We start from the raw sequence: 17700 nt of genomic DNA, 5'->3' as shown, positions 1-17700 counted from the left end.
CGCCACCACACCTGGCCATTTTCCCCACTCTTTTTAAAACTTACAGTGGGGGGAGGCAGGGCTGGGGATTTAGCTCAGTGGTTCCACTGCTTGCCTCAGAAGCACAAGGTCCTGAGTTTGATGCCCGGTACCAAAAACAAAAACAAAAACAAAAAACAAATTTACAGTGCGGTTCACCCTGGAGCTAAGTCTGAGCTTTCTGACTCGGCTCTTTCGTGTGCCAGATGAAAGGCAGAACGGTGGTCTCCTGGTTTCCCAGCTCAGGTGGAATAATTGTCCCCAGCCTGACATTCACCGCGTGGGATCACAGATATTCCCACTGACAGCTCCCAACGAAGTAGGATCCAAACTTTACAGAGAGACTTTCCTTACCACGGGGAAGGGTGGAGGTGTGAGGCAGCTGGAGGGCCCTCCAGGGAGAGCACCTTGTCCTGAGGCGGAGCTCCCGGGAGGTACAGGGTCCAAACCCAGCCCTGGGGGCCCAGCTGTCATTTCCATGCTTTTGTCTTTAGTTCACTCTCAGTGCTACTTAACCAAAGTATCATCGATTACTCCAGGACGCTCATTGTCTTGTGTTTTAACTTGTTTTGACAGCCACAAAGGGATATTTCTAGGGCTCGGCTTCAAACCAATTCAGTGATTATGAAAGTTTCAAATCTGTTTCATAAGCAATTGTTGCTACGGAAGTTTTTTAAAAACTCATCATTCATGAAATCTCGTTCTTGTCTTGACTTCAGTGTGCTGCATGTGGTTTCCAGCTGCTCCCATGCAATGAGCAGGTGGTGAGCATCTCAAGGTCACAGCCACCCCACGTCTTTCTTTGCTTCTAGTGTCCTAGTACGCTGCCGGGACTGGGATGCACTTAGCTGGTTTCGATGAATAGACCAAAGGCTCACAGTTCAGCTGAACTCACCTGTGTTATAAGCAATAGGCGCTGCTGAGAATCACAGAACACAACTCAAAAGAAAGCAGGGAGACTTTCAGCCCTGCTGCGCAGACTGTGGGAGAAAGGCATGTCCCACCTGGAGAAAGAAAACTTGTCTTTTTAAAACAAATATAAGGAGAAGCCGGGTGTGGTGGCACATGCCTGTAATCCCAGCACTTGGGAGGCTGAGGCAGGAGGATCGTCACAAGCTAACTTGGGCTATATAGTGAGTTCAAGACTAGTTTGGACTGTGTAGCAAGACTCTGTCTCACCCTCCCCCATATATATATATATATATATATATATATATATATATATATATATATATATATGGAGAGAGAGGGGGGAGAGAGAGAGAGAGAGAGAGAATTAAGCCTTAAGTGGAGAAGTGAGACACTGGGCTTGCTCAGCATGGTAGCACATACCTATAGTACCAGCACTCAGGAAACTGAGGCAGGGGCCACCTCAAGTTCCAGCCCAGACTGGGCTAGCTCAAGTTCAAGCCAGCCTGAACTACAGAGCAAGACCTGCCCTCCCTCCAAAGAGAGAGAGAGAGAGAGAGAGAGAGAGAGAGAGAGAGAGAGAGAGAGGGAGACACTGGGCTTGATATAACGTATCATCCTTCTCTACAATGAATCAGTTTTCTTTTCTTCTTTTTCTTATTTTTTGGGTGGGGTTGTTGTTTTTTGAGCCAGGGTCTCACTATGCAGTTCATGCTGCCTTTGAACTCACTAGGTAGCCAAGGCTGGCCACAAACTCACAGGGATCCTCCTGCCTCAGCCTCCCAAGTGCTGGGATTACAGGCGTGCACCATCATGACTGGCCCTTTCTTTTGTTTTAAATTTGGAGGTTTTTGTCTTTCTTTTTTTTTTTTTTGGCAGTTCTGGGGATGGAACCCAGGCCAAACACATGCTAGGTAAGCACTCTACCACTGAGCTACACTTTCCAGCCCAAGAAGTTAACGTATCATGCTGATGTTGCAAAAACGAATATGACAATTATTTTAGATGCCTTTAAAATAATTTGGTGTTAAAAAAAAATTTTTTTTTTTTTAAAAAGCCAGGGATTTAGTTCAGTGGTTTCGCGGCCTGCTGCGCAAGAGCAAGGACCCAAATTCGATCCTGGGTACCAATAAATAAATAAATAAATAAAAATAATTTGGTGTTAATTATTCGTAAGTAGATGCTGTTTGTGCTGAATAAGGTAATTTTGGAATAAACAGATAGATTGATCTTTATGCATACGAGTACAGGGCACTGTTCTGTACCTGATAATGTCTGAGCCAGAAATGTTTCCAGTTGCGGCAGAGCTGGGGTACTGCGCTCTGTGCTGGTTAGGTCTGCATGGGATACTTTCATGTGAAGGAGCTTTGAGAGCTGGAAGGAGTCTTGGAAACTCATGCTCCAAAACCTTCACTATATCGAAGAAGGGACAGAGGCCCCAGGCCTGCTCCTGCACACATCTAGAATCCTAGGGCTCCGGGAGGCTGAGGCAGGAGTAGCACAAGTTCCAGCCCAGCCTGGGCAATTTAGCAACTCAGAGAGATGCTATCTTAAAATAAAAAATTTTAAAAGGGCTGGGATAGAGCACACTGGGAAGGCCCTGAGTTCAACCCCCAGGGCTAGGGGTGCAGGGGGATGAGTCGTTCGGGTTTCTCTCCCTTTCCAAAATTTTGAGAGCCGAGTTTTAGGGCTATGGTTAGTGTAGCATAGTGGTAGAGTTGTTGCCCCAACATTTGTGAGGCTGTGCACCACATGCCCCCAATTTTAGAGAATTTCTAAGTAATAACAGCAATAAGTAGCTGTAGCTATACAATGCCCTCTCTTTCATAGAAGTATTATTTTGTTGTTGTTGTTCTTTTGAAACAAGGTCTCACTATGTATTTCAGGCTGGCCTCGAACTCACTATGCAGCTTAGGCTGGTCTCAAACTTGCTGTGATCCTCCGGCCTCAGCCTCCTGAGCACTGGGACAGGAAATAGAATTTACAAAGAACTAAAAAAAAAAAAAGAATTTACAAAGAACTCATAAAATCAGACCCCTCTCCAAATAGAAAACCCAATCAATAAATGGGCAAGTGAAATGAAGAGACCCTTCTCAGAAGAAGTACAAATGGCCAATAAAGGGCCGGGGATTTAGCTCAGTGGTTCTGTCACTTGTCTTCCAAGCGCAAGGACCCGAGTTCGATCCCTGGTACCAAAAACAAAAAAAACAAAACAAAAAAACCCAAAAAACAAATGGCCAATAAATACATGAAAAAAATGTTCAACATCTCCAGTCATTAGAGAAATGCAAATTAAAACAACATTGTGATTCCATCTACTCCAGAAAGAATGGTTACCATTTAAAAAAAACAAACAAAAAACAAAACAAATGCTGGCAACCACTGTGGAAATCAGTATGGAGATGGCTCAAAAAACTAACACTAGACATTCTACTCAACCCAGCTATTCCCCTTCTTGGTATCTTCCCCAAAGAATTTAAAACATCGTAATACAACGATACACACACACCCATGTTTGTGCCAGCACACTCACAATAGCTAAACCTTAGAAGTAGCCTATATGTCCATCAGTAGATGGCTGGATAAAGAAAACGTGATACTGTATTTATATACAATGGTGTACTGCTCTGCTATAAAGAAGGGTGCATTTGAATCATTTGTAGGAAAATGGATGGACCTTGAGACCGTAATGTTAAGTGAAATAAATCAGACACACAAGCTTCAATATCATCACAGAATTTCTCTCATGTGAGAAGCACAAAGTATAAACAATTTTAAAAATAAAAGACAATAGGAAACAGAGAGATAGATGTTTTGCAAATGGGAAGGGGATTCAGAGATGGAGGGAGAGGGGAGGGTGGAGGAGAGGGGAACGAAGAGAATTCAGCTGCACCCTGAGATGAGGGTAAGCACCACGCACTGCAAACACGTACTAAGAAAAGAGTGAAAATTTTGCTTGAGATCCTGAAACACTACAGATAAATGTGGAGCTGCTGCTTGGAGTTAAAAGAGTTCTTCACGGAGAGGGATGGCACAGTTAGAAAAGCCAGAAGAAATGGCCCCAGCAAGTCTCGACAAAGACGGCACATTAAGGCTGAGCCCTTTCTTTCTTTCTCTTTTTCTTTCTTCTTTCTCTCTCTCTCTCTTTCTTTCTTTCTTTCTGTCTGTCTGTCTGCCTGCCTGGCTGCCTGCCTGGCTGCCTGCCTGCCTTTCTTTCTTTCTGTCTGCCTTTCTTTCTTTCTTTCTTTCTTTCTTTCTTTCTTTCTTTCTTTCTTTCTTTCTTTCTTTCTTTCTTTCTTTCTCTCTCTCTCTCTCTCTCTTTCTTTCTTTCGAGACAGGATCTCCCTATGCAGCCCAGGCTGGCCTTGCACTCACATCCATCCTCCTGCCTCAGCCTCCTGAGTGCTAGGATTACAAGCGTGCACCACGCACCTGGCTGCCATTTCTTGGTGGTGATTAATTTAGCTGTGTCACGGTGAGGCTAAGTTCAAGCACCCTCATCTCTTTTTTTGAACACTCCATATGTTTCGCTTGTTCTTTATTCTCTGTGGCAGAGTTTTACTTTAGCTTTTTAAACATTTATCTCCTTTTTTTTGCCAGGTGTGGTGGTGCATACCTGCAATTCTAGCACTCGGGAGGATTACAGCAAGTTCAAGGCTGCCTAGGCTACAGAGTGAGTTCAAGGACAAGCCTGAATTACACAGTGATACCCTGTCTGAAAAAAATAAGTAAACAAATACTTGGGGCCAGGGGTTTAGCTCAGTGCCACTCACCTGCCTCGCAAGTGTAAGATCCTGAGTTTAATCCCCAGTACAAAAAAGGAATAAATAAATACTTATCTTTTATTTATTTATTTTTTAATTTCAAAAAGTGCATTGCCATGTTGCCCATGCTGGTCTGGGGCTCCTGGGGCCAAGCAATCGTTCTGACTCTGCCTCCCAAGTAACTGAGAATATAGGTGCGCACCATTGTGCCTGGCTACGTGTCTCTCAGAGAGAGAACCACTCTGTTAACTTTGTTGTTGCTGTTGTTTGTTTGTTCGTTTGTTTGTTTTGGACAGGGTCTGTCTATGTAGCCCAGCTCGGCCTCAGACTGGCAGCGATCATCCTGCCTCAGCCTCCCTAGTGCTGGGATTCCAGGTGTGCACCACCACACCAGACTCTTTTTTTTTTTGGTACCGGGGATCGAACTCAGGACCTTACATTTGCGAGGCAGGCAGCAGCACTGCTGACCTAAATCCCCAGCCCTCCTTCTTTGTTCTTTCTGATACTGGGATGGCACCCAGGGCCTCTGCATGCTAAGCCCATGCTGTGCCACAGAGCTGGACCCTAAGCCCCAGGCAGAGAGGGTCATAAACTGTGAGGTGAATGGGCATCCCAGGGAGCTCAGCCCGTGTCTCTCCGCCCCTCCTGCAGGAGGTTGGTCGACTGCTCCTCTGCCTCTGATCCCTCAGAAGGCCCTGAGCCCAGAAGCGCTGCGCTGTCACCTCAGAAGGCGCCTTCAAGTTAGGCTCCCTGCATGACTTCCTTCCTGGGTCACAGGGTCGCCATGTTAGACTGAGAGGAAGTTGCTCATTCAGGTCCTAATGATTAGGCAAACTTCATTCCTAATCGCTAATCCAATTAATGCACATTACATTGAGATGGGGCCACAGGTTTTTGACCAAAAGGAGATATGTGGGGGCCTCATGAGAAGCACTTAGAATAAAGAGAAACTCTAATAAGTAACAAATTGGAAACCCATCAGTTAAAACAATAAAAGGTAGAAGCAACCCTTTTTTGTCAATACTGAGGATTGAGCCCAAGGCCTTCACACTGACCTACATCCCCTTTCTTTGTTTTTTGAGACATGGTCTTGCTAAGTCTTCCTGCCTCAGCCTCCCAAAATGCTGGAATTATAGGCACACGCCACCACACTGGGTTTAGAAGGACTCCTCTTTCATGTAGATTTTTCTATTTGAAATCCATATTTTCATAGTACAGCCAGGCATGATGGCTCACACCTATGATTCCAGCACTTGGGAGGATGAGGCAGGAGGATTGCCACGAGTTCAAAGCCAGCCTGGACTACATACCAAGACCCAGTCTCAAAAAACAAAAACAAATCAACTAAACAGTATGAACAAAATGAGGTATGTAGGAAAATTTTAGGAAGAAAACTAAAAATCTCTCCTGAAGCACAATAAAGACCAATACAGAGAGAGGCTGCCCTGTTCCCAGGACAGAAGATCCAATACTCAAGCACCATCAAGGCTCCCGGAGTTAATCGACACGTGTAACTCAGTTCCAACAAGAAGTCCATGAAAACCTGGTTAGCAGTTAGCAAACAACTACAAGGTCAATGCAGAAGAGAAAACACACGACTGCAGCCATGTGCGGACGTGAAACTCAGCAAGAGCCTTTCTAAAGGTAACTTCAGCACCTCCTCCTTTTTCCCTTTCTTAGCTCAGGAGGGTAAATTTGCCTCCATTTACTTTCTTCTGATAGCTGGGAAACTGAGGCACAGATGGCTTACCCTTAGACCATTTTCTCTAATCCCCCTCCCGGGATTGCCATGCTGTCTCTACTGGGCCTTCTCCAACAAGATGAGATTTTATCCCCATCATTATTTTGATTCTTTTCTATTTCACCAAATTTTCTTTTCAATATCTGAATCTCCCTACGGAACTATGAAAGCCCTACCCAATGGCTACTTCCGGTATCTGTTGGGATTGTGCCCAACCTAACCTCCATTCCTTTGATAAGGGTTTCGTAGATCTGAGTCACAGTGGGTCAGTGAGGCTGGACCTGCACCCTCTTTCCCACCCTTCCTTCAGGGTCTCTGGGATCCACAGTAACACCCAGTTTTCCCAGCAGAAGTTACTCTTGTAAGGATTTACATTTAGCCAACTCATTCTTCTGGTCGGTTTCAGTTTTCACCATGAAAATCGAACACACTGAAATACCCAGATTTATTTTTCTCTCCAAAGAACTTGATAATCATCAAGAAAAACCTCTACCAGGCTGGGCGCAGCGGTACAAGCCTGTAATCCCAGCATGTGGGAGGCTGAGGCAGGAGAAACAGCCTGGGCTACAGAGCAGCAAGACCCTGTCTCAAAAAACAAATAAACAAAAACAAAAAGATATGATTATTTTGAAAATAGCATTCGATTATGGAAAGCACTGAATATCTTACATGAATTGTCATTTGTGTGCATTTTAGCAGTAGTAGTAATAAAAATAACATTTGCAAAGTGTCCACTGTATACCTCTCTTGCTCTAGGTGCACTTTCTTGAATTAATTCAGAGACTACCAACAACTCTGTTCCTCAGTGACATCTGTCAAGCCCATATTACAGATGCAGAAATGGGAACGGTCGGGGGAAGCAAAGACAATTTGTTACAAAAAGCAAACGAACAACCAGAGCAAGGCAATGCTGGACCAGGCTGGGCTGTGGCCCTCTCCTCCCACGCAGGTCATATCTGGAACAGTCGATGGGAAACAGTGCACCCGAGGTGGCAAATGACAGACTGTGTGGTTTCTCCGACCTGATATTCACCCACTGTAGTAAACTAATTTTGCATTAAAAAACCAGTGATTGGAAATTAAGACCCTATTGAATTTGAGAAATGCATGTGTGGATTGTGTGGGACAGAGGCCACCGCCCCCCCCCCGAGTATGCAAATTCCCTCAAATCGCCTTTCAGACATTAGGAACGCTTGACATAAACGTAAAAGGCTTATTTATCAGGATCCTTTTTCTCTCCTAGATGATGAGCTTTCTAAATAACTCACAGCACAGGCTCAGGAAAGTGGTTGCTTTTTTAGTCTTTCTGCCTGGCAGCCGCACTGGATTTCCGTGTTTGCTGCTGCCACGTTCTCCAGCCTAGCAATCAGCCCCGTTTCCGTTGCTCACAGTGACCCTCTGTGCTTTCCGTACAGCGCGGCGCTATCCCTTCCGGCACGAATGGTTGGATGGAGGGATGGAAGGATGCACAGCCTCTTTCTTCACTGTGCACCTCTCGACTGGAGCAGAGGGTCGGACCCTGTCTCAAAACAAAACAAAACAACAACAAAAAAAACGGCAAAGAGAAAGCGCACCTGGTGTTTCGTAGAATAAACTGGCCTCACTGGCCTCGCTGTACTCTTTCTGGTGATGGAAATGGCTACAATGTGGATGGCGAAGTCCCCAAGGGTTAACGGCTCTGTTGGATGTGGGGGAACGTGAGATGCAGGCATAGAGCAGGGCCCCAGGTCACTGATGCCCTGGAGGAGGTCCTGGGGCCCTGAAACCTTGCTCTTGCTCCTTCTGACCCCTGGCTCGTGTTGGGAGCACTTTCTCTCCTCACAGCCCCAACGCACCAAAAGCTCCAAGATTGTAAGCCAAAATAAACTTGCTTTGTAAGTGAATTGCCTCAGGTATTTCATTATAGTGACCAGAAGCTGACCAGCACAGTGGCCTCTCCCTGATACTTCTGCTATCTAAAAGGTCATTTAGAAATCAGTATGGAGATACCTCAAAGAACTAGGACTAGAGGTCCCATTTGACCCAGCTATCCCCCTGCTGGGTATCTTCCCAAAACAATTAAAAGAATCATACCACAGCGATATATGCTTACCCATGTTTATAGCGGCACAGTTTGTAATAGCTAAAGCTTGGAAACCGCCCAAGTGCCCATCAACTGGAAACTGGAGAAAGAAGATGTGTTTTTTTTATAAAATGGAGTACTACTCAGCCATAAAGAACGAGATACTAGAGATATTTATAGCTAAATGGATACATATTGAGGCCATATTCTTAAGTGAAATAAATAGGACACACGTGTAAATACCAAATAGTTTCTCTAGTGTGAGAAACTGAAAGTGTAAATAAGGATTAAAATGATTAAAACGAATAATTGATAATTTGAAATAGGAAAAGGTCCAAAGGTGTAGGGGTGGTGGGAGGGAAAGGGGAAAGGAAAGAAGGGAAAGGAAAAATTATGAGAAAAGAAAAAAATGGAAACAAAATCTATGTAAATAGGGAAGGGTGGAGGGGGTGAAGGACACACAGGTAATGGGGAAAAAAATAAGAACCAAGATACATCATGTACAGGTACAAGCACCCAATGATAAATGTAAACATATTGTATACCTAAAATGTACCAATAAAAGAATTTTTAAAAAATAAAAAATAAAAGGTCATTTAATTCATAACAGCAGAAAATCATTCCACATAGACCTATACTATGATGCCACAATTTCTTTCCTGTGAAAGCAAAATAAACCTCCTGGCAATAATATTTTTGCAGGTCCTGGGAAAAGTTAAATGGAATTTAACTCCTTTCCACGTATACAACACATGAATATAGCTTTCCTCACATTTTTTGTGAATGTCCTAAATGCTGCTGAATTATACCCTTAAAATTGGCTTTACATCAAATGAATTTCACCTCAATAAAAATAATTTGCAGAACAGAGAATAGGTAGAATGCTTGAGGGCATAGGAGTAGGGAAAGACTTCATGAGCAAAACCCCGATCACACAGGAAATACTACAAAGAATCAATAACTGGGACCTTGTCTTATTAAAAAGTCTTTGCGTGGCCAGAGAAACCACCAACAGAACGAAGAGATAACCCACAGAGTGGGAAAAAAATATTTTACCAGCTATTCATCAGGCAAAGTACTACTATCTAGAATATATAAAGAACTCAAAAAAATCAGACCTCCCAAATTTAAAGACCTGATCTAAAAATAAGCATCTGAAATGAACAGACACTTCTCAAATGAAGTAGAGATGGCAAATCAATATATGAAATAATGTTCAGCATCACTGGTCATTCGTGAAATGCAAATTAAAACAACTCTGAGATTCAGTCTCACTCCAGAAAGAATGGCTGCTATCAAGAAATCAACCAATAGCAAATGCTGGCAGGGCTGTGGGGAAAGAGGAACCCTGCTCCACTTCTGGTGGGAGTGTAGACTGGTACAACTACTGTGGAAATCAGTATGGAGATACCTCAAAGAACTAAAACTAGAGGTCCCATTTGACCCAGCTATTCCTCTTCTTGGTATCTTCCCAAAAGAATTAAAAGCATCATTCCACAGTGTTATGCACACACCCATGTCTATAGCAGCACAGTCTGTAATAGCTAAAGCTTGGAAACAGCCCAAATGCCCATTAACTGATGAATGGACAAAGAAGATGTGGGTTTTTTTATACAACTGAGTACTACTCTGCCATAAAGAAAGATGAGCTTCAGAGGCACGGGGTGGGTGGGGGGTGGCCACTCCTCTTGCCCCAGCTGCTGCCACCTCTTTATTGTGTCCGGGCTGCTCAGCACTGCGCTGTGAGCTGAGCGAGACTTGGGGTAAGTCATGTTTTGGGCACCTCTGGGGGGCCCATAAAATTGTGCAACCAGCCGTTGAGTAAAATGTTTATCAGAGGCTTGGGCTGGGATACAACCAAGAAAGAGCTGACAGAATATTTGTCTCTATTTGGGGAAATTGTAGACTGCACAATTAAAACAGACCCAGTCACTGGAAGATCAAGAGGGTTTGGATTTGTGCTTTTCAAAGATGCTGCTAGCGTTGATAAGGTTTTGGAGCTAAAAGAACATAAATTAGATGGGAAATTGATAGATCCCAAGAGTGCCAAAGCTTTAAAAGGGAAAGAATCCCCTAAAAAGGTTTTTGTGGGTGCACTGAGCCCAGAGACTTCTGAAGAACAAATTAAAGAATATTTCGGAGCCTTTGGAGAGATTGAAAATATTGAACTTCCCATGGATACAGAAACAAATGAAAGGAGAGGATTTTGTTTTATCATATACACACATGACGAGCCAGTCAAGAAATTGTTAGAAAGTAGATACCATCAAACGGGTTCTGGAAAGTGTGAAATCAAAGTTGCACAACCCGAAGAGTTATATCGGCAGCAACAGCAACAACAAAAAGGAGGAAGAGGTGCTGCAGCTGGTGGGCGAGAGGGTACTAGGGGTCAAGGCCGAGGTCAGGGCCAAAACTGAAACCAAGGATTTAGTAGCTATCATGATCAAGGATATGGAAATTACGATAGTGCCCATGGTGATGATCAAAGCTATAGTGGCTATGGCGGATATGATTATGCTGGGTATAACTATGGGTACTATGGATATGGACAGGGATATGCAGACTACAGTGGTCAACAGAGCACTTACGGCAAGGCATCTCGAGGCGGTGGCAATCACCAAAATAATCACCAGCCATACTAAAGAGGATGACATTGGAGAAAACAGGAGATGCTAAAGAAATCTTGCAGGACAATGTTGAAGACTGGTCTTCTCTTGCTCTAATGATTATTTTGTAGAAGATTTTCTAGTGCACAAGACACAACTGTGTCCAACTGTACATAGCTGCCAATTAGTTTTGTTTTTACTTTGTTCTTTGCTATGTGTTATGACTCAGTGTCGATTTGTGTTTATACAAATTTTATTTGTATGATTTCATGTTAAAGCCCAAATAAATACTTCCTTATGTGATTGTTAAAAAAGAAAGATTTAAAAAATAAATAAATTTTTAAAAAAATCTGAAAACAAAATAAAAATTGGGCCTGGGATTTAGCTCAGTGGTTTCCACCACCTGCTGTGCATGCGCAAGGACCCGAGTTTGATCGCTGGTACTAAAAAAGAAATCTGAAAACAAAATGAAAGATGAGCCTCAGACACTTCTAGCTAAATGGATAGACCTTGAGACCATACTCTTAAGTGAAATAAATCAGACACACATGTTTAAATACCAAATTGTTTCTCTGGTATGAGAAACTGAAAGTGGAAATAATGACTAAAATGTATAATAGATATTGGGAAATGGGAAGAAAATGTTCAAATGAGATGGGGAACAAAGGAGCAGGGAGGGAGAAAGGAAGAAAGGGACAAGAAAAAGTGAAAATAGAAGGAAAAAATGGAAACAAAGCTTTTGTACCTCGGGAGGGGAGGGGGCTTGAGGGGAGGGGGAATGGGAAAAAAGGGGCGGGATGTAGCATGTGCAGGTGCGAATTCCCTATGATGAGTGTGATCATTATGTAAGCCTGAAATGTACCAACAAATGTTTTGCTATTAAAAAATAATAATTCACAAAGCAAAATTAATCTCTTTTTTTGTTTTATTTTACTCTCTTAAAGTGTATAATTTGGTGTGGGTTTTTTTTTGTTTCTTGGGGGGGTTGTTTTGTTTGTTGAGACAAGGTCTCATTATGTAGTCCAGGCTGGACTTGAACTCACTATGTAGCCCAGGCTCACCTCGAACTCGGAATGATTCTCCTGCCTCAGCCTCCTGAGTGCTGGGATTACAGGCGTGCACCAAATTGGTGTCTTTTGAATGTATATTGATGGGCCAGGGATTTAGCTTAGTGATTCTGCTGCTTGTCTTGCAAAAGCAAGGTCCCGAGTTTGATCCCCGGTACCAAAAATAAATAAATAAATAAAATGTATATTGAAAAAGTTGCGCAACCATCACAACAATCTAATTCCAGAACATTCTCCACCTTTCCCCCAAGTCCTATATCCATTAAAAGCAGTCACTCCCATTTCCCCTCACCCTGGTCTGTGGCCAGTACTAATCTGTTTCTGTCTTTCTAGATTGTCCTCTTTTGGACATCTCATATAAAGGAAATCATAACATGTGGCTTTTTCTATCTTTCACTTAGCGTAATGTTTTTGGGGCCCATCCATATTGTAGCATGGTACCAGAACCTTACTCCTGTTTATGGATGAATAATATTCCATTGTGATGGTACCACTTTCTGCATCAGCTGAAGGACATGTGAGTTGTTTCCACTTTTTTTTGGCTTTGGGGAATAATTCTACCGGGAACATTTGTGTAAAAACTTATGTGTGTTTTTTTGGCTCTCCCTAATATACACCTAGGAGTTGAATTGCTGCATTATATGGGAAGTTTAGATTTAATTTTTGGAGGCTCTGCCAAATTGTTTCCACAGCAGCCACACCATTCTAGATTCCCACAAGCACAGGGTTCTGATTACTCCACACCAATCCTTGCCAACCACTAGTTATTCCTCCCTACACCCTTTTGTTTTAATTATAGCCCCGCAGTGGGTGTGAAGTGATATCTCATTGTGCTTTTGACTGGCACTTCTCCAGAGACTAATGGCACCAAGCCTCTTTCCATGAGCTTATTTGCCAGTTTTCCTTCTTCTTTCTTTGTCTGTGGTGTTGGAGATGGAGTCCAGGGCCTCACTCCTGAGGGGCTAGGCAAGTGCTGATCCCCTGAGCCACCTCCTTGCCCCCAGCTGATTCCTTCTTATTCTCCAGGTTTCATCTTCTCAGAAAGAATTTTCCTGACAATCTATCAACACGAAGCTTAAGCTTTCCCCATTCACGATGTTCTTGAGTTCTGTTGGTGATTTGTTTCATTTTGCCGGGCACAGCAGGAGCCATGGAAGCCAAGTGGTGTGGCTGCCAACTGGTAAGCGGTCAGACACACAAGAACTCAGACAGAGGAAGTCGGAGAGGGAGTGGATGCAGAGAAAACAGGAAAACACTCAGGAACAGAGCTCAAGTGGGAAGCAAGCTTAATGCACGGGACAAATCTGGATGGAATGAATGGGCCTTCACTCTTTCAAAAATGTGCAGGTGTAGTCCCTGAAATGTATCCTGAGAAAGTAATCAGAGATGTTGACAAATTTATGTTACGAAGATACTTTTTGTGGTATTTGCCCACACTGCCCAAAAGTTAGAAACAATATAAATGCCCCTCAAAAGGGAATGCTTTGCTGAGTGCAGTGACACACAGTTATCATACCAGCTACTCATGAGACTGAGACAGGAGGATCTTGTGAGCTCAGGAGTTCAAGGGAAACATACTGAGACCCCCATCTCAGAAGAAAAAATAAAGGTATATGTATAGGGGGATGCATAAGCCCACAATGGTACCTCCATATGATGAAATACTATGCTGCCATTACAAATGACAATATTCATTAAAATGGGTCAGTATTGGTTCAAATAGCCTTTAGAAGAAAGAAAACAAAAACCAGGATATGCAGTGTTCAGAAGTTCTGCTTTTGGTAAAGCTTCATATTTTAAATATTATCATGTAAGATTTACTTTGCATGTAATCTTTTTTTTCTGGTACCGGGGATTGAACTCAGGACCTTGCACTTTGGAGGCAGGCATGGCGCCACTAAGGGGTGGGGTGGGGTGGGGATAAAATAAAATTTATTTTTTAAAAAATGTATGATTTTTTAAAGATGTTGAGGGAATAGGGCCAGAGACATAGTCCTTGATCTGAAGGAAGATCCTTGGGAAAAATTGAATGAGAGGACACAGAGAAAAATTAAGATCCCAGCGTCAGAAGCTAGACAGACACAAGCTGAGTTAATGAAGAAGGAGAGAGAAAAGGGACCATTTTTAGCCAAAATCCAAACTAAAAGCCCAGACAAAAATGATCCAACTCATCCAGTCAGTCAGACACTTCATGAAGACCTACTATCTGCCTGGTAGTTAGGTACTGGGGACACATCACAACAAAGGCATGGGGTTAGAGTTAAATTAGGGAGACCAAAAAATGGAACAAGGGGTCACTAAGGATTAGTTGATTATAAGCACACAAAGCACCATGATGAGAAAACACAGCATTATCAGAATACAACAGACACACCCTTGCCAGGGGCAAGGAGGTGTTCCAGTGACCTAGAATGTTCTCTCAGGTCTCACATATTCAGAGGTGGAGCTGTCGGAAGGTGACTGGATCATGGGGCCTGTATTCAGTGGACTCAACCCTTGATGAGTTCACGGCTGAATGTGCTATGAGAGGCAGGCCAGGTCGGCCAAGACGGGTCTCTGGGGTGCCCTGGAAGGGTATGTTCTTCTCCCAGCTCCTCTCTTTCCTCTCTGCTTCCTGGATGCTGTGGGCTGAGCAGCTTTCCTCTGCCATGCCCTTCCACCATATTTCTACCTTACAGCCAGCTAAGCATGGACTGCATCCACTGGAACTGTGAGCCCAGCAGACCGCTCCTTATTTAAGATGTGCAACAGGAAAGCGACTTAAAATGAGATAATGCTTAAACTGAGAGCTATTGTTGCAAGAATTTTCAAGGTAATAAAAAAATTCTGAGAGTGAGAGAAAGAAAAAGAAAGACAGAAAGAGAAAGAAAGAAGAAAGAGAGAGAGAAAGAAAGAAAGAAAGAAAGAAAGAAAGAAAGAAAGAAAGAAAGAAAGAAAGAAAGGTAGGTAGGTAGGTTATGGTCTTCAGTGGATAATTTCATGCCAGCAAACCTGTCTGCTGAATCCACCATCATACCCAGGGAGAGGGACAGCAAGAATTTCTCACCCAAGAACTGGGTCTGGTTCAGACTCTGCAAGAGTGCCTACAACCTGGTGGAAAGAAGTCCTGAGTCTGAGTTAGCTTCAGTATTGTGGTGGAGGGATCCGAAGAGTTACTGGGGTATGAGCACCCAGCCTCTCTGACAAAGAAGCTACTTGGGAATCACATGCAGTGTCTCATTGGAATATTTAATCTGTGTCCCCATCAAGCGTGTTATAAGGTGAAGTCTTTCTTTCTTTCTTTCTTTCTTTCTTTCTTTCTTTCTTTCTTTCTTTCTTTCTTTCTTTCATTCATTCTTGTGTTTTTATTTATTCTTGCGTTTTCATTTATTCCTTTGTGTATTTTTTCTTTCATTGGCTCTGTGTTTGTGGGGTTTTTTTTGTACCGGAGAGCGAACTCAGGACCTTGTGCTTGTGAGGCAGACAGCAGCACCACTGAGCTAAATCCCTGGCCCATTGGCTCTGATTTAATAGGTGTCGAGGTTCCCTCCCTCATCTCAGCTCCCTATCTAGTTTCTGAACCTCAAACCCCCAAGACAATATCATTAACATATTTCTTTATTCTTTAAATTCCTAGGGGCCGGGATTTAGCTGAGTGGTTCCGCCACCTGCCTTGCAAGTGAAAGGTCCCGAGTTCGATCCCTGGTACCAAAAATAAATAAATAAATAATAATAATAAAAATAAATTCCTTGGTCTTTAAATTCTTTCATTTCTTTATTCCTTTTCCAAACACGTAAACTCCTCCCCCCAAGTTTTTTGATTCCCTGTACTGAGCTCCCCCATAGTCACTTCTATCTGTCTTCTCTAGTATTAGTCCTCCATCATCTTCACTCTAGCCTTTGGCTCTTCTGCATCTTACCTAGCTAACCGTCCATCCTATCAGCAGCTTCTGACATAGCTTTCCTCAATCACAAAGTGAACCCCCTTTCTCCCATATCTCACCCTTGCCCCCACAAAATATCCTCTGAAAACTCTCAGTACTAACCCTTTAACTCAACTAAAAGGACTCCAATAAAATCAGACTCACATCAACTTTTCTTCTCATCTACGACTATTCCCCCTTCAAACCTCCCCCTTAGTGTCCTACACTCCTCATCCAACCACCTGCCATTGTCCCCACCCCCCTCCCCTACCACAAATAATAAACTGTCATTGCATGCATAGAGAATAGAAACGGGGGGAAGTTAACTGCAGCGACTATCATATGGAAGTGTTGTAAGACTGCATCTGTGGATGCGATTATAAATAGAAGCAATTCTCTCTACGAAACATAAAAAGGAGGAAGTGTTACAGTCTGAGTATTGGTGTCCCCCTCAAAATTCATATGTTGAAATTCTCCTCCTCCCCAGAATGATTTTTTTTTTCTTGAGACAGGGTCTCACCTCGAACTCACAGCGTTCCTCCTGCCTCAGCTACTCAAACGCTGGGATTACAGGCATGTCCCACCGCCTCCAGCTCCCAGGACACTATTTTAAGGGGTAGGGCCTGTGGGAAGTAATTGAGCCCAGAAATGGGGCCCTTATGAGTGGGATCAGTGCTCTCGTCCTTCCCACCCTCGAGGACCTGGTGAGACGCAGCTGCCCTGCCGGAGGAAGCAGGCGCTCAGCAGACGCTGCATCTGCTCGCATCTTTACCTTGCACTTCCCAACCTCTGGCACTGTGCAAGAAGCTTCTGCTGCCTCCAAGCCAGCTTATCTATGGTAGTTTGTTCTAGCAGTCTAAACAGAAGCCTGCTACGACAAAAGGGGTAAATAGCTGTTCCCGGAAGTGGGGGTTACATACTCAAATCCCCAGGAGGCGGAAGTCTGATCTGACTGGGAAATGGGGGACAACATGGTCAGGGGACAGAGGTTTCAGGGCTTTGTAGGCCAAGGTGAGGACTTTACCTTCAGAGCGGGATGGTGTCACTGAAGAGCAGTTCTGGGGGTTGGGGGCGGGGTGTAGCTCAGCGGGAGAGCACATGTTACCATGCTCGAGGCCCGGGTACCATCCCCAGCACCAAAACAAGTTTTTGTCTTCCGATGAATGACATGGTGGCGTCCCCTTTTCCCAAAGTACCTTGGGATGTTTGTCTGGTTTGGGGAATGTGGTGTCATCCCTTGAACTGCAGTGGTTTATTGGGCCAGCAGTATCTCACTCTAAATTTCTGATAGGTCGTTAAAAAAAAAATAGACCTTTACCAGATTGATTTTATAGTCTAAGATGGTTATGTCAAATTATATTCAATAATCTTTTTAAAAAATGAACAGATAAAACGGGCCGGGGATTTAGCTCAGTGTTCCACCACCTGCCTCGCAAGCACAAGGACCCAAGTTCCATCCTCGGTACCAAAAACCAAAAAAGCAGATAATTGTTCGTCTCCTAGGATACAGTACAATGTTTCAATTCATTTATATAGTCTTGATCAGCTCAAGATATTTAGGCTAAGCATCATCTCAGACATTTATCATTTCTTGTGATGAGAGCATTCAAAATCCTCTCTTCTAGCTATTT

The 17700-nt window shown here is 43.4% G+C and overlaps 1 long non-coding RNA gene and 1 pseudogene across 1 annotated transcript in view; one reads left to right on the top strand and one right to left on the bottom strand.

Moving 5' to 3' along the window:
* Positions 1 to 7833, bottom strand: part of LOC110350919 (uncharacterized) — a 32054-nt gene extending 24221 nt beyond the window's left edge. Inside the window, exon 1 of the long non-coding RNA XR_002397864.2 lies at positions 7701 to 7833. This is a non-coding gene — a long non-coding RNA (uncharacterized LOC110350919). The remainder of the gene's footprint in view (positions 1 to 7700) is intronic.
* Positions 7834 to 10320: 2487 nt separating this feature from the next.
* Positions 10321 to 11186, top strand: LOC101725817 (heterogeneous nuclear ribonucleoprotein D-like pseudogene; annotated as a pseudogene).
* The last annotated feature ends 6514 nt before the right edge of the window (positions 11187 to 17700 follow it).

This window comes from Heterocephalus glaber, unplaced genomic scaffold (assembly GCF_053883595.1).
Source record: "Heterocephalus glaber isolate CG9 unplaced genomic scaffold, H.glaber_assembly_v1.0 deba00001600, whole genome shotgun sequence".
NCBI lineage: Eukaryota > Metazoa > Chordata > Mammalia > Rodentia > Bathyergidae > Heterocephalus > Heterocephalus glaber.
Note: the sequence above shows the minus strand (reverse complement) of the source record. Positions and strands in the feature narration are given on the sequence as shown.